Here is an 18918-nt window from a genome sequence, read left to right on the forward strand (position 1 = left end):
AAAATGATATTTCTACTACACCGTAGTCTTTTAAGTGCGCAATAGCATTCTGTCTAAAGAAACAATGTACATACCTTAATTAAAAATGCCTTATTGCAGCCAGGCGTGGTGGCTCACGCCTGTGATCCCAGCACTATGGGAGGCCCAGGTGGGCGGATCACGAGGTGAGGAGTTCAAGACCAGCCTGACCAACATGGTGAAACCCCGCCTCTACTAAAAATACAAAAATTAGCCAGGCACGGTGGTGTGCACCTGTAATCCCAGCTACTCAGGAGGCTGACACAGGAGAATCGCTTGAACCTGGGAGGTGGAGGTTGCAGTGAGCTGAGATCGTGCCACTGCACTCCAGCCTGGGTGACAGAGGGAGACTCCGTCTCAAAAAACAAACAAATAAAAAACCAAAAAAACCCAACCTTATTGTTAATAAATGCCAATGATGATCATCTGAGCCTTTAGCAAGTTGTAATATTTTTGCTGGTGGAGGGTCTTCCCTCCATGTTAATGACTGCTGACTGATCAGGGTGGTGGTTGCTGAAGTTTCTTAGAATAAGACATCAATGAAGTTTGCCACATCAATTGACTTTTCCTTTCACAAAAGTTTTCTCTGTAGCCTGTGATGCTGTCTGAAAGCATTTTACCCACAGTAGGACTTCTTTCAAAATTGGAATAAATCCTCTGAAACTCTACCACTGTTTTATCTGCTATGTTTATGGAATAGTCTAATGAAGTTGTCATTTCAACATGTTCACAGCATCTTCACAAGGTGTAGATTCCATCTCAAGAAACCACTTTCTTTGTTCTTCCATAAGAAGCAACTCCTCATCTGTTAAAGTTTGATTAAGAGATTGCAGCAATCCAGTTACATCTTCAGGATCCACTTCTAATTCTAGTTCCCTAGCTATTTCTACCATATCTGCAGTGACTTCCTTCACTGAAGCTTTGGATGCCTCAAAGTCATCCATGAAAATTAGAATAAATTTCTTCCAAACTTCTGTTAATGTTGAAAATGTGATCTCCTCCCATGAATCATGAATGCTCTTAATGGCATCTGGAATGGTAAAACCTTTCCAGGTTTTCAATGTACTTTGCTCAGATCCATCAGAGGAATCACTATCTATGGCAGCTATAGCCTTACCAAATGTATTTCTTTAACCATAGGACTTGAGACTGGGCCCCGTGGCTCATGCCTGTAATCCCAGCACTTTGGGAGGCCGAGGTGGGCGGATCACGAGGTCAGGAAATCAAGACCATCCTGGCTAACATTGTGAAACCCCGTCTCTACTAAAAATACAAAAAATTAGCCAGGCATGGTGGCTTTCGCCTGTAGTCCCAGCTACTTGGGAGGCTGAGGCAGGAGAATCGCTTGAACCCGGGAGGTGGAGGTTGCAGTGAGCCGAGATCGTGCCACTGCACTCCAGCCTGGCGACAGAGCAATACTCAGTCTCAAAAAAAACAAAACAAACAAACAAAAAAAACTTGAAAGTCAAACTTAGTCCTTAATCCATTTGCTGCAGAATGAATGCTGTGTTAGCAAGAATGACAATAACATTCATTTCCTTGTACATCACTAGAGCTCTTGGGTGACGAGGTGCATTGTTAATGAGCAGTAATATTTTGAAAAAAAACAAACAAAAAAAACTTTTGCTTTGAGCAGTAGTTCTCAACAGTGCACTTAAAATAGTCAGTAAACCATGCCATGCTGTAAATAGATGTGCTGTCACCCAGGCCTTGTCCTACAACCAGAGTAGATTTAGCATAATTCTTAAGGGCCCCAGGATTTTCAGAGTATAAATGAGCATTGGCTTCAACTTAAGTAATCAATTGCATTAGAACCTAACAAGAGAGTCAGCCTGCCCTTTGAAGCTTTGAAGCCAGGCATTGACTTCTCCTTTCTAGCTATGAAGGTCTTCAATGGCATCTTCTTCCAATAGAAGACTGCTTCATCCACATGGAAAATCTGTGGTTTACTGCAGCAACTTTTTTTTGTGTGTGTGAGACAGCCTCACTCTGTCACCTAGGCTAGAGTGCAGTGGCACCATCTCGGCTCACTGCAACCTCTGCCTCCTGGGTTCAAGCGATTCTCTTGCCTCAGCCTCCTGAGTAGCTGGGACTACAGGTGCTTGCAGCCACACCCAGCTAATTTTTGTATTTTTAGTAGAGATGGGGTTTCGCTATGTTGGCCAGGCTGGTCTCGAATTCCTGATCTCAGGTGATCCGCCCACCACGGCCTCCCAAAGTGCTGGGATTACAGGTGTGAACCACCATGCCCGGTCTACTGCAGCGACTTTATCAATTATCTTAAGTATAGAAGTTTTCTGGATAATTTTCTACATCAGCACTTGCAGCTTCATCTTGCTCTTTTATGTAATGAAGATGGCTTCTTTCCTTAAACCTCATGAACCAACCTCTGTTAGCTTCCAAGTTCTCTTCCACAGCTGCTTCACCTCTCTCAGCTTTCATAGAATTGAAGATAGTTAGGACCTACTCTGGATTAGGCTTTGGCTTATGGGAATGTTGTAGCTAGTTTGATCTATCTAGATGGCTAAAACTTTATACCAGCAAGAAAGCAGTTTTGCATTCTTATCATTCGTGTGTTCACTGGAGTAGCATTTTTCATTTCCTTCGAGAACTTTTCCATTGCTTTTACAACCTGGATAACTGGCATAGGAGGCCTAGCATTCAGCTTATCTTGGCTTTTTTCATGCCTTTCTCACCAAGCTTAATCATTTATAGCTTTTGATTTGAAGTGGGAGATGTGTAACTCTTTTTTCACTTGAACGCTTAGAGGCCATTGTAGGGTTATAAATTGGCTTGATTTCAATATTGTTGTGTCTCAGGGAATGGGAAGGCCCAAGAAAAGAGAGAGAGAAAGAAAGAAACAACTGGTCAGTGGAGCAGTCAGAACACACGACATTTATCAGGTTCTCCTCCATCTTGTATGGGCACAGTTTGTGTTGCTCCCAAATAGTTAGAATAGTAACATCAAAGATCACTGATCACAGATCACCATAAGAGATATAATAATAATAAAGTTTAAAATATGAGAATTGCCAAAATGTGACACAAAGACAAAAAGTGAGCACATACTGTTGAAAAATAGTGCCAATAGATTTGTTCAATGCAGAGTTGCCACAAATCTGCAATTTGTAAAAAATGCAGTATCTGTGAAGTGCAATAAAACAAAGCACAATAAAACAAGTTATGGGCCGGGCGTGGTGGCTCATGCCTGTAATCCCAGCACTTTGGGAGGCCAAGGCCGCCAGATCACCTGAGGTTGGGAGTTCAAGACCAGCCTGACCGACATGGAGAAACTCCATCTCTAGTAAAAATACAAAATTAGCTGGGCATGGTGGCACATGCCTGTAATTCCAGCTACTCGGGAGGCTGAGGCAGGAGAACCTCTTGAACCCAGGAGGCGGAGGTTGTGGTGAGTCGAGATCATGCCATTGCACTCCAGCCTGGGCAATAAGAGCAAAACTCCGTCTCAAAAACAAACAAAAACAAAAACAAACAACCGCCCCCCCCCCCCCAAAAAAAGCAAGTTATGCCTGGACATTAATTCAACCAACTTCAAAGCCAGTTTGTATCAAAGACTGAATATTCACTTCCTATTCTCTTTCCCATCCCACCTGATGTCCTGGGTCATCCATTACAGTCTTTCAGTGGTCAAATGAAATCATAAAAACACTCCACTAATGAAATGCGTAGAAATTTCAGTCATACATTCCAACAATTTAGAGATCCCCCAAATGTAACCATAACAGTTTTTTAATGATCAAAGTCCTGGGAAGAAATTATAAAGTCCATAATAAAGCTCCCTTTTAAATTATAAGCCACAGATATTAAAGTCTAGAGAATATTATATTCTATAAATAAATGTCACCATTCTTGTGCATGGAAAGGTCAAAGTCCAAATGTCTGATGTTAAAATTAAAGTTCAAAAGCCATTCTCCAAAATGTACTATTCAGTAGCTCAGTCTTAGTGCGTGAAGCTGTGGGTATGTTGGAAGAGGGAAGCGGGTGGTTCTTTCTGGACCTCAGAAATTATACTAGTTCCACACCAAATCTCTCACTTTCTAAAGAACCCAGAGAGTTAACAGGACACACAGATTTCTGTAGCACTGGCATCACACTCCTCATTTTTAGAAAACAAGTTAATACCCAACCTTCTAAAGCAGCCATCCTTAGCAAAATTATGTACCAAGAACTGAGTATTTTATGCGCCAAAAAGCGTTACAGACATATGGAGGTGTTTGAAGAGAGGATAGTAGGTGAAAATCTTTTTTTTTTAATCTACCAATTTTTTTTTTTTTTTACAGTTGGGGTCTCACAGCCTGGTGCGGTGGCTCACACCTGTAATCCCAGCACTTTGGGATGCTGAGGTGGGTGGATCACCTGAGGTAAGGAGTTCAAGACCAGCTTGGCCAACATGGTGAAACCCTGTCTCTACTAAAAATACAAAAATTAGCTGGGTGTGGTGGTACACACCTGTAATCCCAGTGACTTGGGAGGCTGGGGCAGAAGAATCACTTGAACCCGGGAGGCAGAGATTGCAGTGAGCTGAGATCGTGCCATTGCACTCCAGCCTGGGTGACAAGAGCAAAACTCCTTCTCAAAAAATAGTAATAATAATAATAATAAAATGGGGTCTTGCTATGTTGTCCAAGCTTGTTGTGAACTCCTGGGCTCAAGCAATCCTCCTGCTTCAGCCTCCCAAAATGCTGGGACTACAGGCATGGGCCACTGTACCTGGCCTCCCCCAATGCTAGTTGCCTGGACTCCATGGCCTATAAACAGATATTCAAGTAGAAGAAGATTCTCAGAAAGAAAGAAGTTCATTTTGACACTTTGTATTTACCATAATTTGGGAGAAACATCCATTTCCGCCCACTCTCTCCATTCCTGGAGAGTGGCATTTGAGACATTGCTGTCTTCTTGCACAGTTTGCGAAGCGGCAACAACAGCCGCAGTCACTAAGTCTTGTTTAAGATTCCTGTTTTTCTTCTCATACTGGAAAACTCTTAATTGCTGTTTTCTCTTGATCCCTGTTTTTCTGGCACTCTGGGGCTGCCTTCAGGGTAGGTTCAGCCTAATGAGATAGAATCTACCCTTTCTGGGAACAGGTATATAGATTCCTGAGGAACAAGAAATCTGCCTCCTTAGAGAAATACTATTTCCAATTCAGAGCCAAATTTTGACTAGATTTTCAAGCGTGGGGTTGGGGACCATTGGGGGAAGGAGTTACAGATAATTCTTGAGCCTGTGGATAAACCCTGCAAATTTTTCTCCCATCACTGCTCTCTCCCTGAAAAAGCAGAGTGGAATTTGCATTTGTGCACGCCTAGCACACCAGACTTAGGCCCAAAGGAAACACATTAAATCTAAAACTCCCCAGGGCTGTGTAGTGCCTGAGACGGAGTTGCCTGGTGATTTAAAAGAAGACAAATATTATTTTGTCTATCAATGCTCAATGGTCCTTAAAGACACCTTTTCCCTGTCATCAATTCCTGGGATGAGTTGTTCCTACTCAGGAAAAGGTGCTTCCGCTTGCAGAATTGGTTCTGGATTTCCCATCAGCCTAGCAAGATTGGAACTTAGACCTGGTGTACATTAAATTATTCAGAAATTATGTCCTTACCTAATACAAAAAAAAGCAATCTTTAAATTTCTGGCCAAATATCAATTTCCTGAAGTCACATAACTCCAAATCTAAGGATCTCAAGTCTTCTAGTGAGAATTCCAAAATATGTTTCTTATAGATTAGAGGAAGTAAATCATCTTAGAATAACTGTCTCCCTTCCTCCCTCTCTCCCTGGTACCACATAGTCTTTTCTCCATTGCAAATAGAGGAAATGACAAAATGTGCTATGTTCTAATTTTTATGAAATCTGCCATGATGTATTTTATTTATTATGACCCTGAGTCCCAGGTTGGGTTTATGGTATTCTACTTTCTGCCTATGCAATTGACGAGTATTATGTTTCCTCTCTCTTCTGGAAAGTGATATGTTTTGGCTGTGTCCCCACCCAAATCTCATCTTGAATTGTAGTTCCTACAATCCCCACGTGTTGTGGAAGGGACCCGGTGGGAGGTAATTGAATCATGGGGGCAGGTTTTTCCCATACTGTTCTCATGGTAGTGAATAAGTCTCAAAAGATCTGATGGTTTTATAAATGGGAGTTCCTCTGAACAAGTTCTCTTGCCTGATGCCATGTAAGATGTGACTTTACTCCCCCCTCATCTTCCACCATGATTGTGAGGCCTCCCCAGCCATGTGGAACTGTGAGTCAATTAAACCTCTTTCTTTATAAATTACTCAGTCTCGGGTATATTTTTATTAGCAGCATGAGAATGAACTAATACATAAAGTTTGTAAGTAGCGCTATGTGCTATGTGGTCATTCTGCTCCAAGGCTCGTGGGTTTGTCATGAACCCTGCATGTTACACAATGCTAAAGAAGCAATTGTCTGCACAGGTATCTCTTAAATTAACTTAAGAATATCTATCAAGCGCCTATTTTGTGCAAAGTAGTAGGGATACAAAGACCACAGTCTCTAATTATCTTGAGCTTTTAGTCTAGTGAATATCTTCCCTCTTACTTTTAAGGTGCCAAGTGTCAGAACTTATTGCTGTTTGATGAATTCTAAGAGGCAATGGAGAAAATGTAGGAATAAACTACATTTTCCTCTACATTTAAGATGTAAAGGAAACATTTTCTTAGTAAAAAATCCTTACTTTTCAGAAAATAACTTCTTAGGTAAAGCATATCATTTTAACCCTTTTTGCAGAAAAAAAAATACAATGCTTCTGGTTCAAGGTGGCAATTTGAGCACATATGTTTGAATCCTCCTCTTTCCCAAATAACCATGAAAATGCAGGAGACACTTTTTAGCATTGCTGAAACCACAACAAGGTGACATCCACATGTTCAAACTGAATGGAATTCATGGAGGATATATGCAGATAGAAGAAGTTGAGTGATGGGCAAGACGACCAATAGTTTTCTGCACAAGAAGAAGCCAGTCAGAGAAGTAGGTGGAAGCATCTTCTACCCCAGAGAGGGAGGTGGAGGAAAGGGTGGGCTTTGGGAAGTCTTTGAGGTGCAAATTTCTGTGACACTGGTCATAGCTCACATAGAGCGCGATTGCTGCCACGGCTCTTAAATTATTTGAACTCACACATTATGTAGCTGATCATTCCTAGGCAAAAAGCCAGGGCTTCCTTTGCTGAATCCTAACGAGGCAGTTATGCCCGGTAGGAAAGGGAAGTGCTGCCCCAGCTAGCTAGACGCCACAACAGAGGAGGCAAGGAATTCCTCCAAAGAGAGAGGCACACTTGGGTGTGATGGCCTTTGGTTTGAAGCTGGAGTTCCTTCTTACTCCCCAAGTTCATGGGCCACCAGCCTGAGAAAGCAGTGAAAATGCTTGCCTTTGTCTGTTTTCTTGTTTTTGTTTTTATCAAAGATTTGAACAGGTACACTTGCAATTTCTGATGAAAGCATTTTAACTAACATAGATACACCTCTGTCTGCTTTTGCAAGGGTGGGTAAATAGAGGTGAATGGCAGGACAGATAAGTGAGAAACCCCAGCTATCAAAAGGAGAGGACCATTATAAGAAAAGGTGTTCTTGTGAGACAGTGATTATAAAAGAGGACTAAAATGTCTAAAAGCTCATCTTCCGAAATTGATTAAATAAAGTGCCTCATCGCCATAAAATGGCAGCCATTAGAATGATATGATTAGAAACATTTATTGCATGAAAGGATTTTCACAATATATATTGCAAAGCTTAAAAAAAAGAGAGCAAGAAAACAAACGAAATAATAGCAGAATGAATGCATTGTGTGTATGGATGGGAGGAAGGCAGGAGTGAGGGTTGGCAATAATAGGAAGATAAATACTAAAAAATTATACGCCAAAATAGTTAATAAGGCAAAAAGTTAATATAAGTCTGGAATTTGATTTCAATGATTTTATAATCTTTTTGATGACGTATTTTTAATGTTTTCACACAAAATGAACATAAAGGGATATGTTTTTCTTAAAGTAAATATTGTTTCTCAGAAAGCTTACTTCCCAGAAAGACACTAGACTGAAACAATATTATGGATGCGTTCTTAACACTTAACAAAGAGAGGGGTAATTTCGATTCTATTTAAAATATTCTTCAATGCAGGAAGAAATGGAAAGTATACCAATTCATTTTATGAAACTATCATATCTCTGGATATCAAAGCCTAACAAAGGGAGTTGGAAAAAAATCAAGCAGGAGCCAATTTCAGTTGTGAATATGATGCAAATTTTTGAAAATGATAATAGAATTGTTTTTAGTATTTTGGTAAGTAATAACGCTATGGCCAAGTAGCGCTTCATCTCAAAGTGCGAACATATTTTAATACTAGCAAGCTTATTAACAAAATTGTTAAGCACATCAGAAAGATAAGCTAAGGCTCTAGACATGCTTATATTTGTGACACACAAAGCAAGAGAAAATGGCTTTCATTTCAATCTGGCACTTTGCTGTGATGGTACATTCAACAGAGAAAGAGGGCCCTGTCACAGCTGACCCCCAACAAGGATAGCCTTGCCAGTTACAGGTGGCAGGCTGGGAGGTTGCCACAACCTAGCGAGGAGAAGACTGATGGCTCAGAATGTCGTACTCACTCTCTATTGAAGAAGTTTGGTCCTCTAAAATGACTAAACAAACAAAGCAACAACAACTACAACGACCTAAGTTTTACCCCACTCTCCCCTTCGGACCCTGAAAGACTTGTGCAGGGATTTAAACCATCTCTGACAAAATCCCCTATCAAACAGACAATGAAGAAAACTTTAAAAAATAGGTCAATCATTTTATTCTTCAGTAATTATATAAATAGGTAATTCATTTTATTCTTCAGTAATAAAATGAATTACCTATTTATATAATTCAATAATAAATTACCTATTCAAAGAAACAGAAGCAAACTTAAAAGACAGGTAGTTCATTATATCACTGAAAATTGTGAGGACATTTGATTTAGATCAAGGTGTGAGGTCAGGAAACGCTTCCTAGGGGTGAAAACAAGTTATTTAAAAAATGTGATGGAAGCAGTAAATTGCAGATTTAAGAGGCAGAAATAAAATCGGCAAATTGGAAGACAACTTGGAATTCTCCCAGCATTAAGAGAAAAATAAAAGAATCAATATGATGAGAAGAAACAACAGACAAGAATGAGCGATCCTGATAGTTCAGTTTATGCATGAAGACTTTTAGAAGATGACAGAAACAGATCTGAGTCAGTGAAGATGTGATCTTCTTAGCAAAAGGGCTAAGAAAATGCCAGGCACGTTAACAAACACATTCCATACATAGTCATAAACATAAAATTTCTGAATTTCAGAGACAAAGGAGAATCTTTAAATGGAAAGTTAAAGGTATCCTGACATACAGCTGCAGAGACAGACACTGTATTGCCTCGGGGAGAACTCCAGCCCCAAAGGTGAGTAGGTGATGGAGAAGAAGCAGAGTTTGACATGTACAAAGCTGAAGTGAGTCTCTAAATATTTCAAATATTCCAAATATTCCTCTCTCTGTGAAAGAAACTAGATAGTGCTTTTCCAAAATATGACAAGGATCCAAAAGAATTATGTTTCATTACCAATAACAAGGGGTGAAATGAAAAGTAGTTTTTGGTACTGTCAATAATAAAAAACACATTTTGATCACTAGGCTATAGAAATTCTCTTACACGTCTCTGTATAGATAAAGGCATTACAAAATTTTTGTCATTTGGAGGGGTGATTAAAGAATATGCAACAAAAAACGTAGAAAAATATGTATAATATTGCAGAAGTATACCAGACAATTAATTAATATAAATGCTATATGGTTTTTCTGGACTTCCTGAGTTTTGTCGTATGTTCTGATATTTGAAGATTGTGTTGGCCAGGTGTGGTGGCTTGTGCATGTAATCTCAGGACTTTGGGAGGCCAAGGCAAGTGGATCCCTTGAGCTCAGGAGTTTGAGACCAGACTGGGCAACATGCTGAAACCTCATCTCTTTGAAAATAAAATAAAAATAAAATCCAAAGCTCATACTCCTTCTGCACACTCCATTGACACATAATATCTTGTATTTGGGAGGGGTACCCTTGAGGTTTTCAGGTTCAAGGGCTCAGTTGAATATCCCTCACAAGGGCCTAGTGCTCTTAGAACTTGGAAGTTTCAAAAACAAAAAATAAAAAAAGAAAGAAAATATTTTAAAAATTAGAAAAAAAATTAAAATAAATATTTAAAAAGATTGTATTTGTTGTTCTTTCTCCTTTTAAATGCAAATTCATATTCATACCTAATTTTAAAATCAAAGTATTGTTTATATACAGTAAAATAAGTCATTATAATTGTTTTTTATTAAATGTAACCCCTAAAATTGTCTAAGTTTCAGGCATCCAAAACCAGTATCCCTCTCTTGTACAAAACCCAGGTACCCTTTCTGCATTTCTTTATCCAACCAAGAAATAAATCAACATAAGGAAGTAAAACCTTGAAAAGGGGATTAAGAACTAAAAGGATTCTGGGTGATATCACAATTGGAAAATATTTTTAATGTCTACATAATTTTTTTTTTTCCTGAGATGGAGTCTCGCTCTGTCTCCCAGGCTGGAGTCCAGTGGCCAGTCTCGGCTCACTGCAAGCTCTGACTCTTGGGTTCACGCCATTCTCCTGCCTCAGCCTCCGGAGTAGCTGGGACCACAGGTGCCCACCACCACGCCTGGCTAATTTTTTGTAGTTTTAGTAGAGATGGGGTTCCACCGTGTTAGCCAGGATGATCTCGATCTCCTGACCTCGTGATCCGCCCGCCTCGGCCTCCCAAAGTGCTGAGATTACAGAAGTGAGCCACCGTGCCTGGCCTACATAATTGTTAATATAGTTATAAAACCTAGTGTAAGTGCAAAAAGTAATTTTTGAAAGAGAAAAATAATATAAAAATTTATTATTATATATCCGAAATATTGGATCATTTTATAAGATGTGGTATGGAGTTGGGGGAGATATGAAGAGGACTGTATTTCCCATAGTCCATAAGCTTTGTATTTAGAGTGTGTTGAGGATGGTATATGGTTTTGTCGTTTAACCTAACATTGGTGTAATATTCTACATGTGATAACTTGTGTATCATGGGTATTCACAATCAGAATGGACATTGGTTGGAACAACCCACATAGCCATCCTAGAGCATACTGAAACAAAACATTATCTTAGATGTAAATAATCACCGGTAGAAAATTGCAATTCTAAATCAATTAGATTTTTTTTAAAAAGCAAATTCTAAAATCTTCAATTAATATCCAGTTATTCTTCAGTGAGAATGTTGGATTTGGGAAAACAGTAACTATTCAGTGGATCAAAATATTCCTGTCTTATCCTTGACATCATTAAGCCAAGGCAAATAGAGATACAGGGACACATTAGCTCCTATACTAGATCGTTAGAATACCAGCGGTCAAAACATAACAGCTACAAAGCTTTTGGTGCCTTCAATGTTGGTTTCAAAGAGAGCAATTGCAGTAAATGTCTGTGAACTTTTGAAGGGCTGATCTCACTTTCTTTTCTCCACTCCAGGAATGAAAGCAAAGCCCTTTTGAAAAAATGGTATTCATCATCTATCAGTGCCTTGACTTTGTTCTTCCCATTACAGGTTCATTGGTTTAAAAAGTATTTGCTAAAATAGGCAAAGGCCCTCTTTCCCCCTCAAAAGCAAATAAAAACCCCCAAACCCAAAACAACAATAAAATTTTCTGTGAAGTGCTAACTAATTTCTACATTTGTTATATAGAAAATGTTGAAATTATAATTGGAAAAGTAGTGAAACTCAGACTTGGAACTTTGAAACAGTGATTCTTTCCTGTACAAGGTGGATATTTTTAGTCTTTAGGACTTTTAAGTTCTATATAATATTTTTTTGTTAGTTGTTATAGAAAACACAACTCTAAAAATACATCCTACCTTCCTCTTATCCTGAAATCTCAGGTCAATACTTGATCACTTGTGGGTTATGGCATAGAGATGGCATTCCAATTATTCATCTGCCTGAACATGGCAGGAGTATTGTTCCCACCCCCTTTTTTTTACATTACTGTAAACTGTTGCTACTATGTTTCAATTCATTTGCTGGCTATAAATGTGTATGTGTGTGTGTATGTGTGTCCTATCTGTTCCTGTATACAAAATTTTCTAGTAATCAAGATTGTGATACCAAGGCAAATGTTTCCAGCATCAAAAATGAATATTTCATGGGCCTGTCATTTTTAATTTTTATTCTTTTGGCTTTCGTTTAGGAATAGTTTAGTTCAGTTGCTTGAGTGCAGTTGATTGAATACAGTTGCAGCAACTAATTAAAATCTGTTATAAGTTAGGGGCACTTTAAATTTGTACTCTTTTGTCTCCACTATGACGCATTATTTTAAGCCCGGAGTTTAGCACCTGTACAAATTCCCTCTCAGTCTGAAGCTTTGATGAATGATGAAGAGGACGTGGTATTACTCACTTTGAACTGAAAAAAGTTTGTTAAAATATAATGTTCTATAAAAAGGTGGCAGAAAGAGATTCTTTCTCTTTTCTTGTTGAAAATAGGTAAGGCTCCCTTGCCATTGGGTTTCCTGTTTAATGGTTGGGTTTTTCCAGTAAAGGTTTCTCCCTGCAGGAAGTCGGAGCTTCAGAGGAGTGCAAGGTCACGGTGTTTGTTATCCCACCTGCCTGTCTGTCAAGTCGCTGAGGATTGGCTTTGTTCCTCTACCAAAGGCCACAGCCCCTGCCAGGGAACCTCTTGTCCAGCCTGCCATCTGGGTCTATTCTTTCCTCCCTGTATGTTTCCAGACCTAGGGCTGGCAGCAGCTCTCTTCTATTGGTACCCTCGAGGTACTGTGCCTGCCATGTCTTCTTGCTTCATCTAAACCCCGCACATTCCTTTGTAAAAAGTGGTTTTAATTAAACTCACCTCAAATTTGCCAGTGTAAGTGTGCCTTCTGTTTTGTTTTCAGGTCCTTGGGTAAGGCAGTCATTTAAATAAATTAGGCATTTTGGGCAATGTTTATGATAAGGGAGAGAGAATAGGGAGCCACAGAGTCCTGCATGACATTCCTGGGCAATTCCTTCCCTTTCAACTCCATCGATTGTCCTAATTGGCTCTTCCTTCTTCTGGCCCCCAGTTTCCTCATGTCTGACTAAAGCCTTTCATTTCCCTTCTCCATGGAATCATCTCTACTTCAGATTAAGTCCAGTACTCTAGATATAATGCTCTCTCTCATCTCCTGAACTTCTCATAAACTTTTTGTCTCCTATGCCTCATTCTCTTGAACACCAATGTCAATTAATTGTTAAGTAGGAAAGCAATTTTGACATACTAACCTATGTTAAGGCACAAAGGTCTACTAATGCCTTAATCATGTGTAGCACACCATGGAGTACTGACTTCTGAAGATAAAAATGACTTATCCCAGGTTACATAGCATAAACAAAAGAGTGACTCTCTAATGATGAAAATAACACCTGTAAGGGCAGGGAGTTTTATTAGAAAGATATTATGAAGCAAAAAGTGCAACCTAAAGTCACACAATAGGAGTCTGTCAGCTCAACTTAAAAGTAAGGTTTGTATTGAGACCTCAGTGGTAAGTTTAATGTTCAAGACTATGCCAAAATGAGATCATTTCTCTTGCTAGTAATAAGAACAAAAGTAGAATGGATATTGGAAAACTTGATACAAGAAATGAGCACCTACTATAATAATTATGTCTAGATGTGAGCAATCTCCATTTAGATATGGGGTGGGTACGACTTAAAGTGTTAAAACTTCAGTAGAAATCTGAAGAGTAAGGAATTGGACATACTTTGGATAAAGTTAAGAACTTCTGAAGGATAAGGACCATTTTCAGAGCCATGTTGCTTTTTATTCCTCTGATATAAAAAGTTTGGGGTGTCATTAATACTTGTAGTCTAATTTCTGATGGTTTGCATTATTATGTATTTGATGCCATTAACGTCAGCACTCAGATATGCTTTACATACAATATCTTAAGAGCTTCTGTTGGTAGTGCCATCCAATGTAGCCCAGAAATGAATGAAAAAATCTCACTTTGTCATATGCACTTTATGCAGTTTGATTAGGGCATGCATGTATGTTGCATAGCAGGATTTTATTAAAATACGGCATATCAATTCATTTGCATGGGAGAGGCCAGTAATGTCCCTCCAGCATCTACATATGATTTCTAGCACCCCAAACCCTAAGTCTATCACTTGGCTCAGAAATAGAACTTGGAGAACAGCTAGGTTTCAACATCAGAGACAGAGACCTGGGGATAGGAGAGTGTGAACCAGAGGGAGATTTGCAGGAGAAAATCTTTCAGAAAGTTCAATCCTTTGAAAACTCTCCCTAAACCTTCCCTAAAGCCCTCATTTACTGACCACTGAGGTTCCCATTGAATATTTTACACTGTTTATTTTACCATTCACCATTCATCCAGAAGATGCCTACCAAGTACCAGATGCCACTCTGGGCGCTGCGGATGCATTGGTGAGAGAAAAATAGATAAATTATTTCTACCTTATAGGGAGTGAGGGGCAGGGAAATAGACCATAAGCAATACATATAATAAATCATTAGGCCATATAGTGGGCTAGAAGATGATAAGTGTTGGCTAAAAAGAAATAGAGCTGGGTAAGGGGGTCAGGAATTTGGGAAGTTGTAATTTATCAAGTGACCTTATTGAGCAGGTGACATTTGAGCCAAGACTTGAAGGAGGTAAGAAAATGAGCCACACAGCTACCTCTTTAACACTGACCGTTAAATCAGCCTGTTAAAGCAGCTCTGGGCCTGGCGCGGTGGCTCACGCCCGTAATCCCAGCACTTTGGGAGGCCGAGGCAGGTGGATTGCCTGAGCTCAGGAGTTCGTGACCAGCCTGGGCAACACGGTGAAACCCCGTCTCTACTAAAATACAAAAAATTAGCCAGGTGTGGCGGTATACTCTTGTAGTCCCAGCTACTCGGGAGGCTGAGGCAGGAGAATCACTTGAACCCAGGAGGCGGAGGTTGCAGTGAGCTGAGATCACGCCATTGCACTCCAGCCTGGGTGACAGAGTGAGGCTCCATTAAAAAAAAAAAAAAAAAAAAAAAAAAAAAAGCAGCTCTGTCTGGTTGAAATAGAATGCAAATAGCATAGGTCATTTAAGATTTTACAGTAGTCACATTTTAAAAAGTAAAAAGAAATAGGTAAATTTATTTTAACAAAATATTTTGTCTAACCTATTCTATTCAAAATATTTCAGCATGAAATCAAAATTCTAGAAAAAAATTAGATTTTTGCATTTTGTTTTTCATACTAAGTCTTAGACACGTGATGTGTATTTTCTGATTACAGCACATCTCAATTTGGACTAGCCACATATCACATGCTCAGTAGCCACATATGGTCAGTGGCTACCATATTGGGTGGTATAGCTTTAAAGAGGGTTGAAAAAGTGTCGCTTTTGAAGAGCATACTCAAAAGGAGTGAGTGGTCCCTCTGCTTTCCCATCCCTCCAGGCTAGGCAGGGGGTGTTTGTGGGCAGTGAAGAGGAGGCAATCAATTTGGGGAAGGATGAATTTCCTGCAAACAAAGCATTAGGGAGTTTTCTTTCTATTTTAGATCAATAAGGGTAGCTATCTCATATCATCCCCTTTGAATCAGCAGTGTGATATGAAGGGTCATGTTCAATTCTCAGGCCTTTGTCTACATCTTCCACCAAAGCCTTCCTCTCCTTTAGGAATTGTCTCACTGAGAGACTGGTTTGGCCGAATTATCCATTCAAGATCAAGCCTTTATTTGTGGTATTTTGTATGTTTGTTGGAGATGGAAACGATAGCCTTAAACTAGAGGTTAAGAATGTAAAATAGTGGCTTTGAAGGATGCAATTGTCCTGTGGATGCCAGGGTTCTAATATTACGAGCATTTATAAGGTATCAAGTTCAGCAAGAATGAGGAAGAAACAAACCATATATTATAGCCATTTTTGTAGTTCCTAGCAATCAACTATGAAAAACAGCTGTTATTAGTTTTTCCTTTCCCAACTAGATTATAAATCCACAAAAATAGGAGCCATGTATTCATGACTTTCTCTTTTCTTTTGTATCCTCCATAGAGGGTAGTGCTGAGGTGCTATTTAATAAATATTTATAGATCACTCCAGGTGTTGGCAAACCTTTTCTGTAAGGACCAGATAATAAATATTTCAGTCTTTGAGAACTATACTGTTTCTGTCACAACTACCCTACTTTGCTGTTGCAGCACAAAATCAAGCATAGATAATATATAACTGATGGGCATAGATGAATGCCAATAAAACTTTATTTATATATACAAGTTTAAACATCATGCAATTTTTACATGTTACAAGGTATTGTTCTGCTTTTGTTTTTTTCAATTGTTTAAAAATGCGAAAAAACACTGTTAGCTCAGCTGTGCGAAAACAGGCAATGAGCTGGATTAGGTCTAAGAGTTATCGTGTACCAATGCCTGGTTTCCATTATTCTCATTTTTTGCTCAGCCATTTTCGTTTCTTTTTTTCCTGTGCCTCTTTACTACCTAATTCTCTCTCCCTCCTTTCTTTTTGACTTTCCTTCATCTCACTGCTGATTCTCCTATATCTTCCTTCTTTCCCATTCTTCCTTATCTTTTCTTCTTTCTTCAAACCCCATAGCCATTTTCTTCTATTTGCCTAAGCACTGTCATCTTAGGTGGAGGGGTTTCCAGAAACACAGCTTCACTTTCAGGAAGAAATAGATGGGATTAAAATAATATTTAAAACATGGAGTCCTAAAGTTATTATATTATGCCCTCCCATTTCCCTTCTTCTCCTCCTTCTCTTCTTTCTATTTCTCCATATACCAAGTACAATGGTAAAAGAATAAAAGTGACTTACATGTGTATATGGACAGAAGTCTCATTACTAACATGTGCATGTATGAGAGTGGGTAATGGTTATGTCAGTTGTGCTATTTGTTTTGTGTTAACTTGTAGTAATTGAGCCTTTTGGCTGTTCATGCTTTCACATTTTTCTGCAAAATCAGGCACTTATTTGAGAAAATTTTCTTGACCCGCTAACATATTTAGTTTGGCTGAAAGTAATTTTTATTATTCCCAACCGCTTTTAATTCATAGCTACTAATTATAAATACGACCTTATTCAAGTCTTTTTTTACAACACTTTCACAAGCAATTCGCCTCAAATCTATCAGGTTTGATAAATAGTCTTTATAATTCAGTTACCAGGGAATTTCTGAAAGTACAGACACACAAAGCAAAAAGCAAACAAAACAACCTCCACAAAAACAATAACAACAAAATCCCTTTGGTTCTTGTCAACACTGTTCAGAGCATATCTCCTTTGAAACAAGACCATTTCAGCAATTAAAAAAAAAATACAGCAGATTTTCCCTTCTTGCTTTTTCCCCCTTTTTAATAAAATTGCCAACTTAAAAATATTATAACATTTTACCATTGTCAGCAGTTATACAGAATTTTGCTCATAAATCCAAGATGGTTTCACCTTTCCTTATTTTTTTTTAAGGACACACTGATTAGGGATTAGAATCAATACCCCCCTGCCTTTGATAGAATTCTTTTTTCTTCTACAAGTAATCTCTGAATTAAAGGTTAGGCAATCGATTTCTTCAGCTATTTTTACCATTGTCTTAGTCACAGAGATCTGATCAAAGACAGACCATAATTTTTCCCCTTAATTCAGAATATTTGATAGAATATGATAGTACAAATAGCATAATCTAGACTGAAGCAAATTGCTTACAAAAGGCATGAAAGCTTCATAATCATTCTATCTTCAAATGAACACAGAGTATTGATTTGAAATATTGTTCCAGCTCCTGTCCTCTTGAGGAGTATACTGACAATTCACTGAATATTACAAAAGCATCTCAGTTGTGTGGATTGCAGAAAAATGCTGACTATGATAACATCTGTGATTTGTTATTACAAATTGAAAGATAATAAAATAATTATCTCTAGTTGCATAGTTACTGTTTTTAGCATTGCAACCATATTGCACTTAATACCTTGATAATGTTTATAACATCCCACAGATGTGAGTGAAAAATACAAATACCAGTATTTTAGACAAGAAAGCATAGGTATTCAGCAAGTGTTTTGTAATAAAATTTGTAAAGCTAATCATAAATATTAAAGTTTAGTTTACATACTGTTTACATTTCCTCATTTGTTCATTAACAAAAATTGAAGACTACAAACATAAAAAGGTTACTGTCTATAAAACACATAACTTTGCCATTCAGATGTCCTAAAGTCTTTCATATCCTTTATATGCAGTTTTACCAATGTTAGAGCAAGAGAAAAAGACAACCTTCTCTTTAAATCCAGAAAAGAGCAAGAAAAATAGTTTTGTGGGCATACTCAAAGAAACAGAGGCGGTAATTACGGCAGCCCACTCTAAGAGTGACATTTCTCTGTTTCAGCCCACTAAAAAAATGTGCAAAGAAACAAGTAGGCCATTGTGGCTGTATTTTCTTTTTTCTTTTTTTTTTTTTTTTTTGAGACAGAGTCTCACACTGTTGCTCAGGCTGGAGTGAGGTGGCACATTCTTGCAATCTCCACCTCCCGGGTTCAAGTGATTCTCCTGCCTCAACCTCCTGAGTAGCTGAGATTACAGGTGCATGCTACCACGCCCAGCTAATTTTTGTATCTTTAGTAGAGACAGGGTTTCACCATGTTGGCCAGGCTGGTCTCGAACCCCTGACCTCAAGTGATCCACCTGCCTTGGCATCCCAAAATGCTGAGATTACAGGTGTGAGCCACCGCGCCCAGCCTGTGGCTGTATTTTCTAAAGCTTGTTGCACCAATATATATCTCATTCCACATGCTCTTGCTA

Source organism: Gorilla gorilla, chromosome 11 (assembly GCF_029281585.2).
Source record: "Gorilla gorilla gorilla isolate KB3781 chromosome 11, NHGRI_mGorGor1-v2.1_pri, whole genome shotgun sequence".
NCBI lineage: Eukaryota > Metazoa > Chordata > Mammalia > Primates > Hominidae > Gorilla > Gorilla gorilla.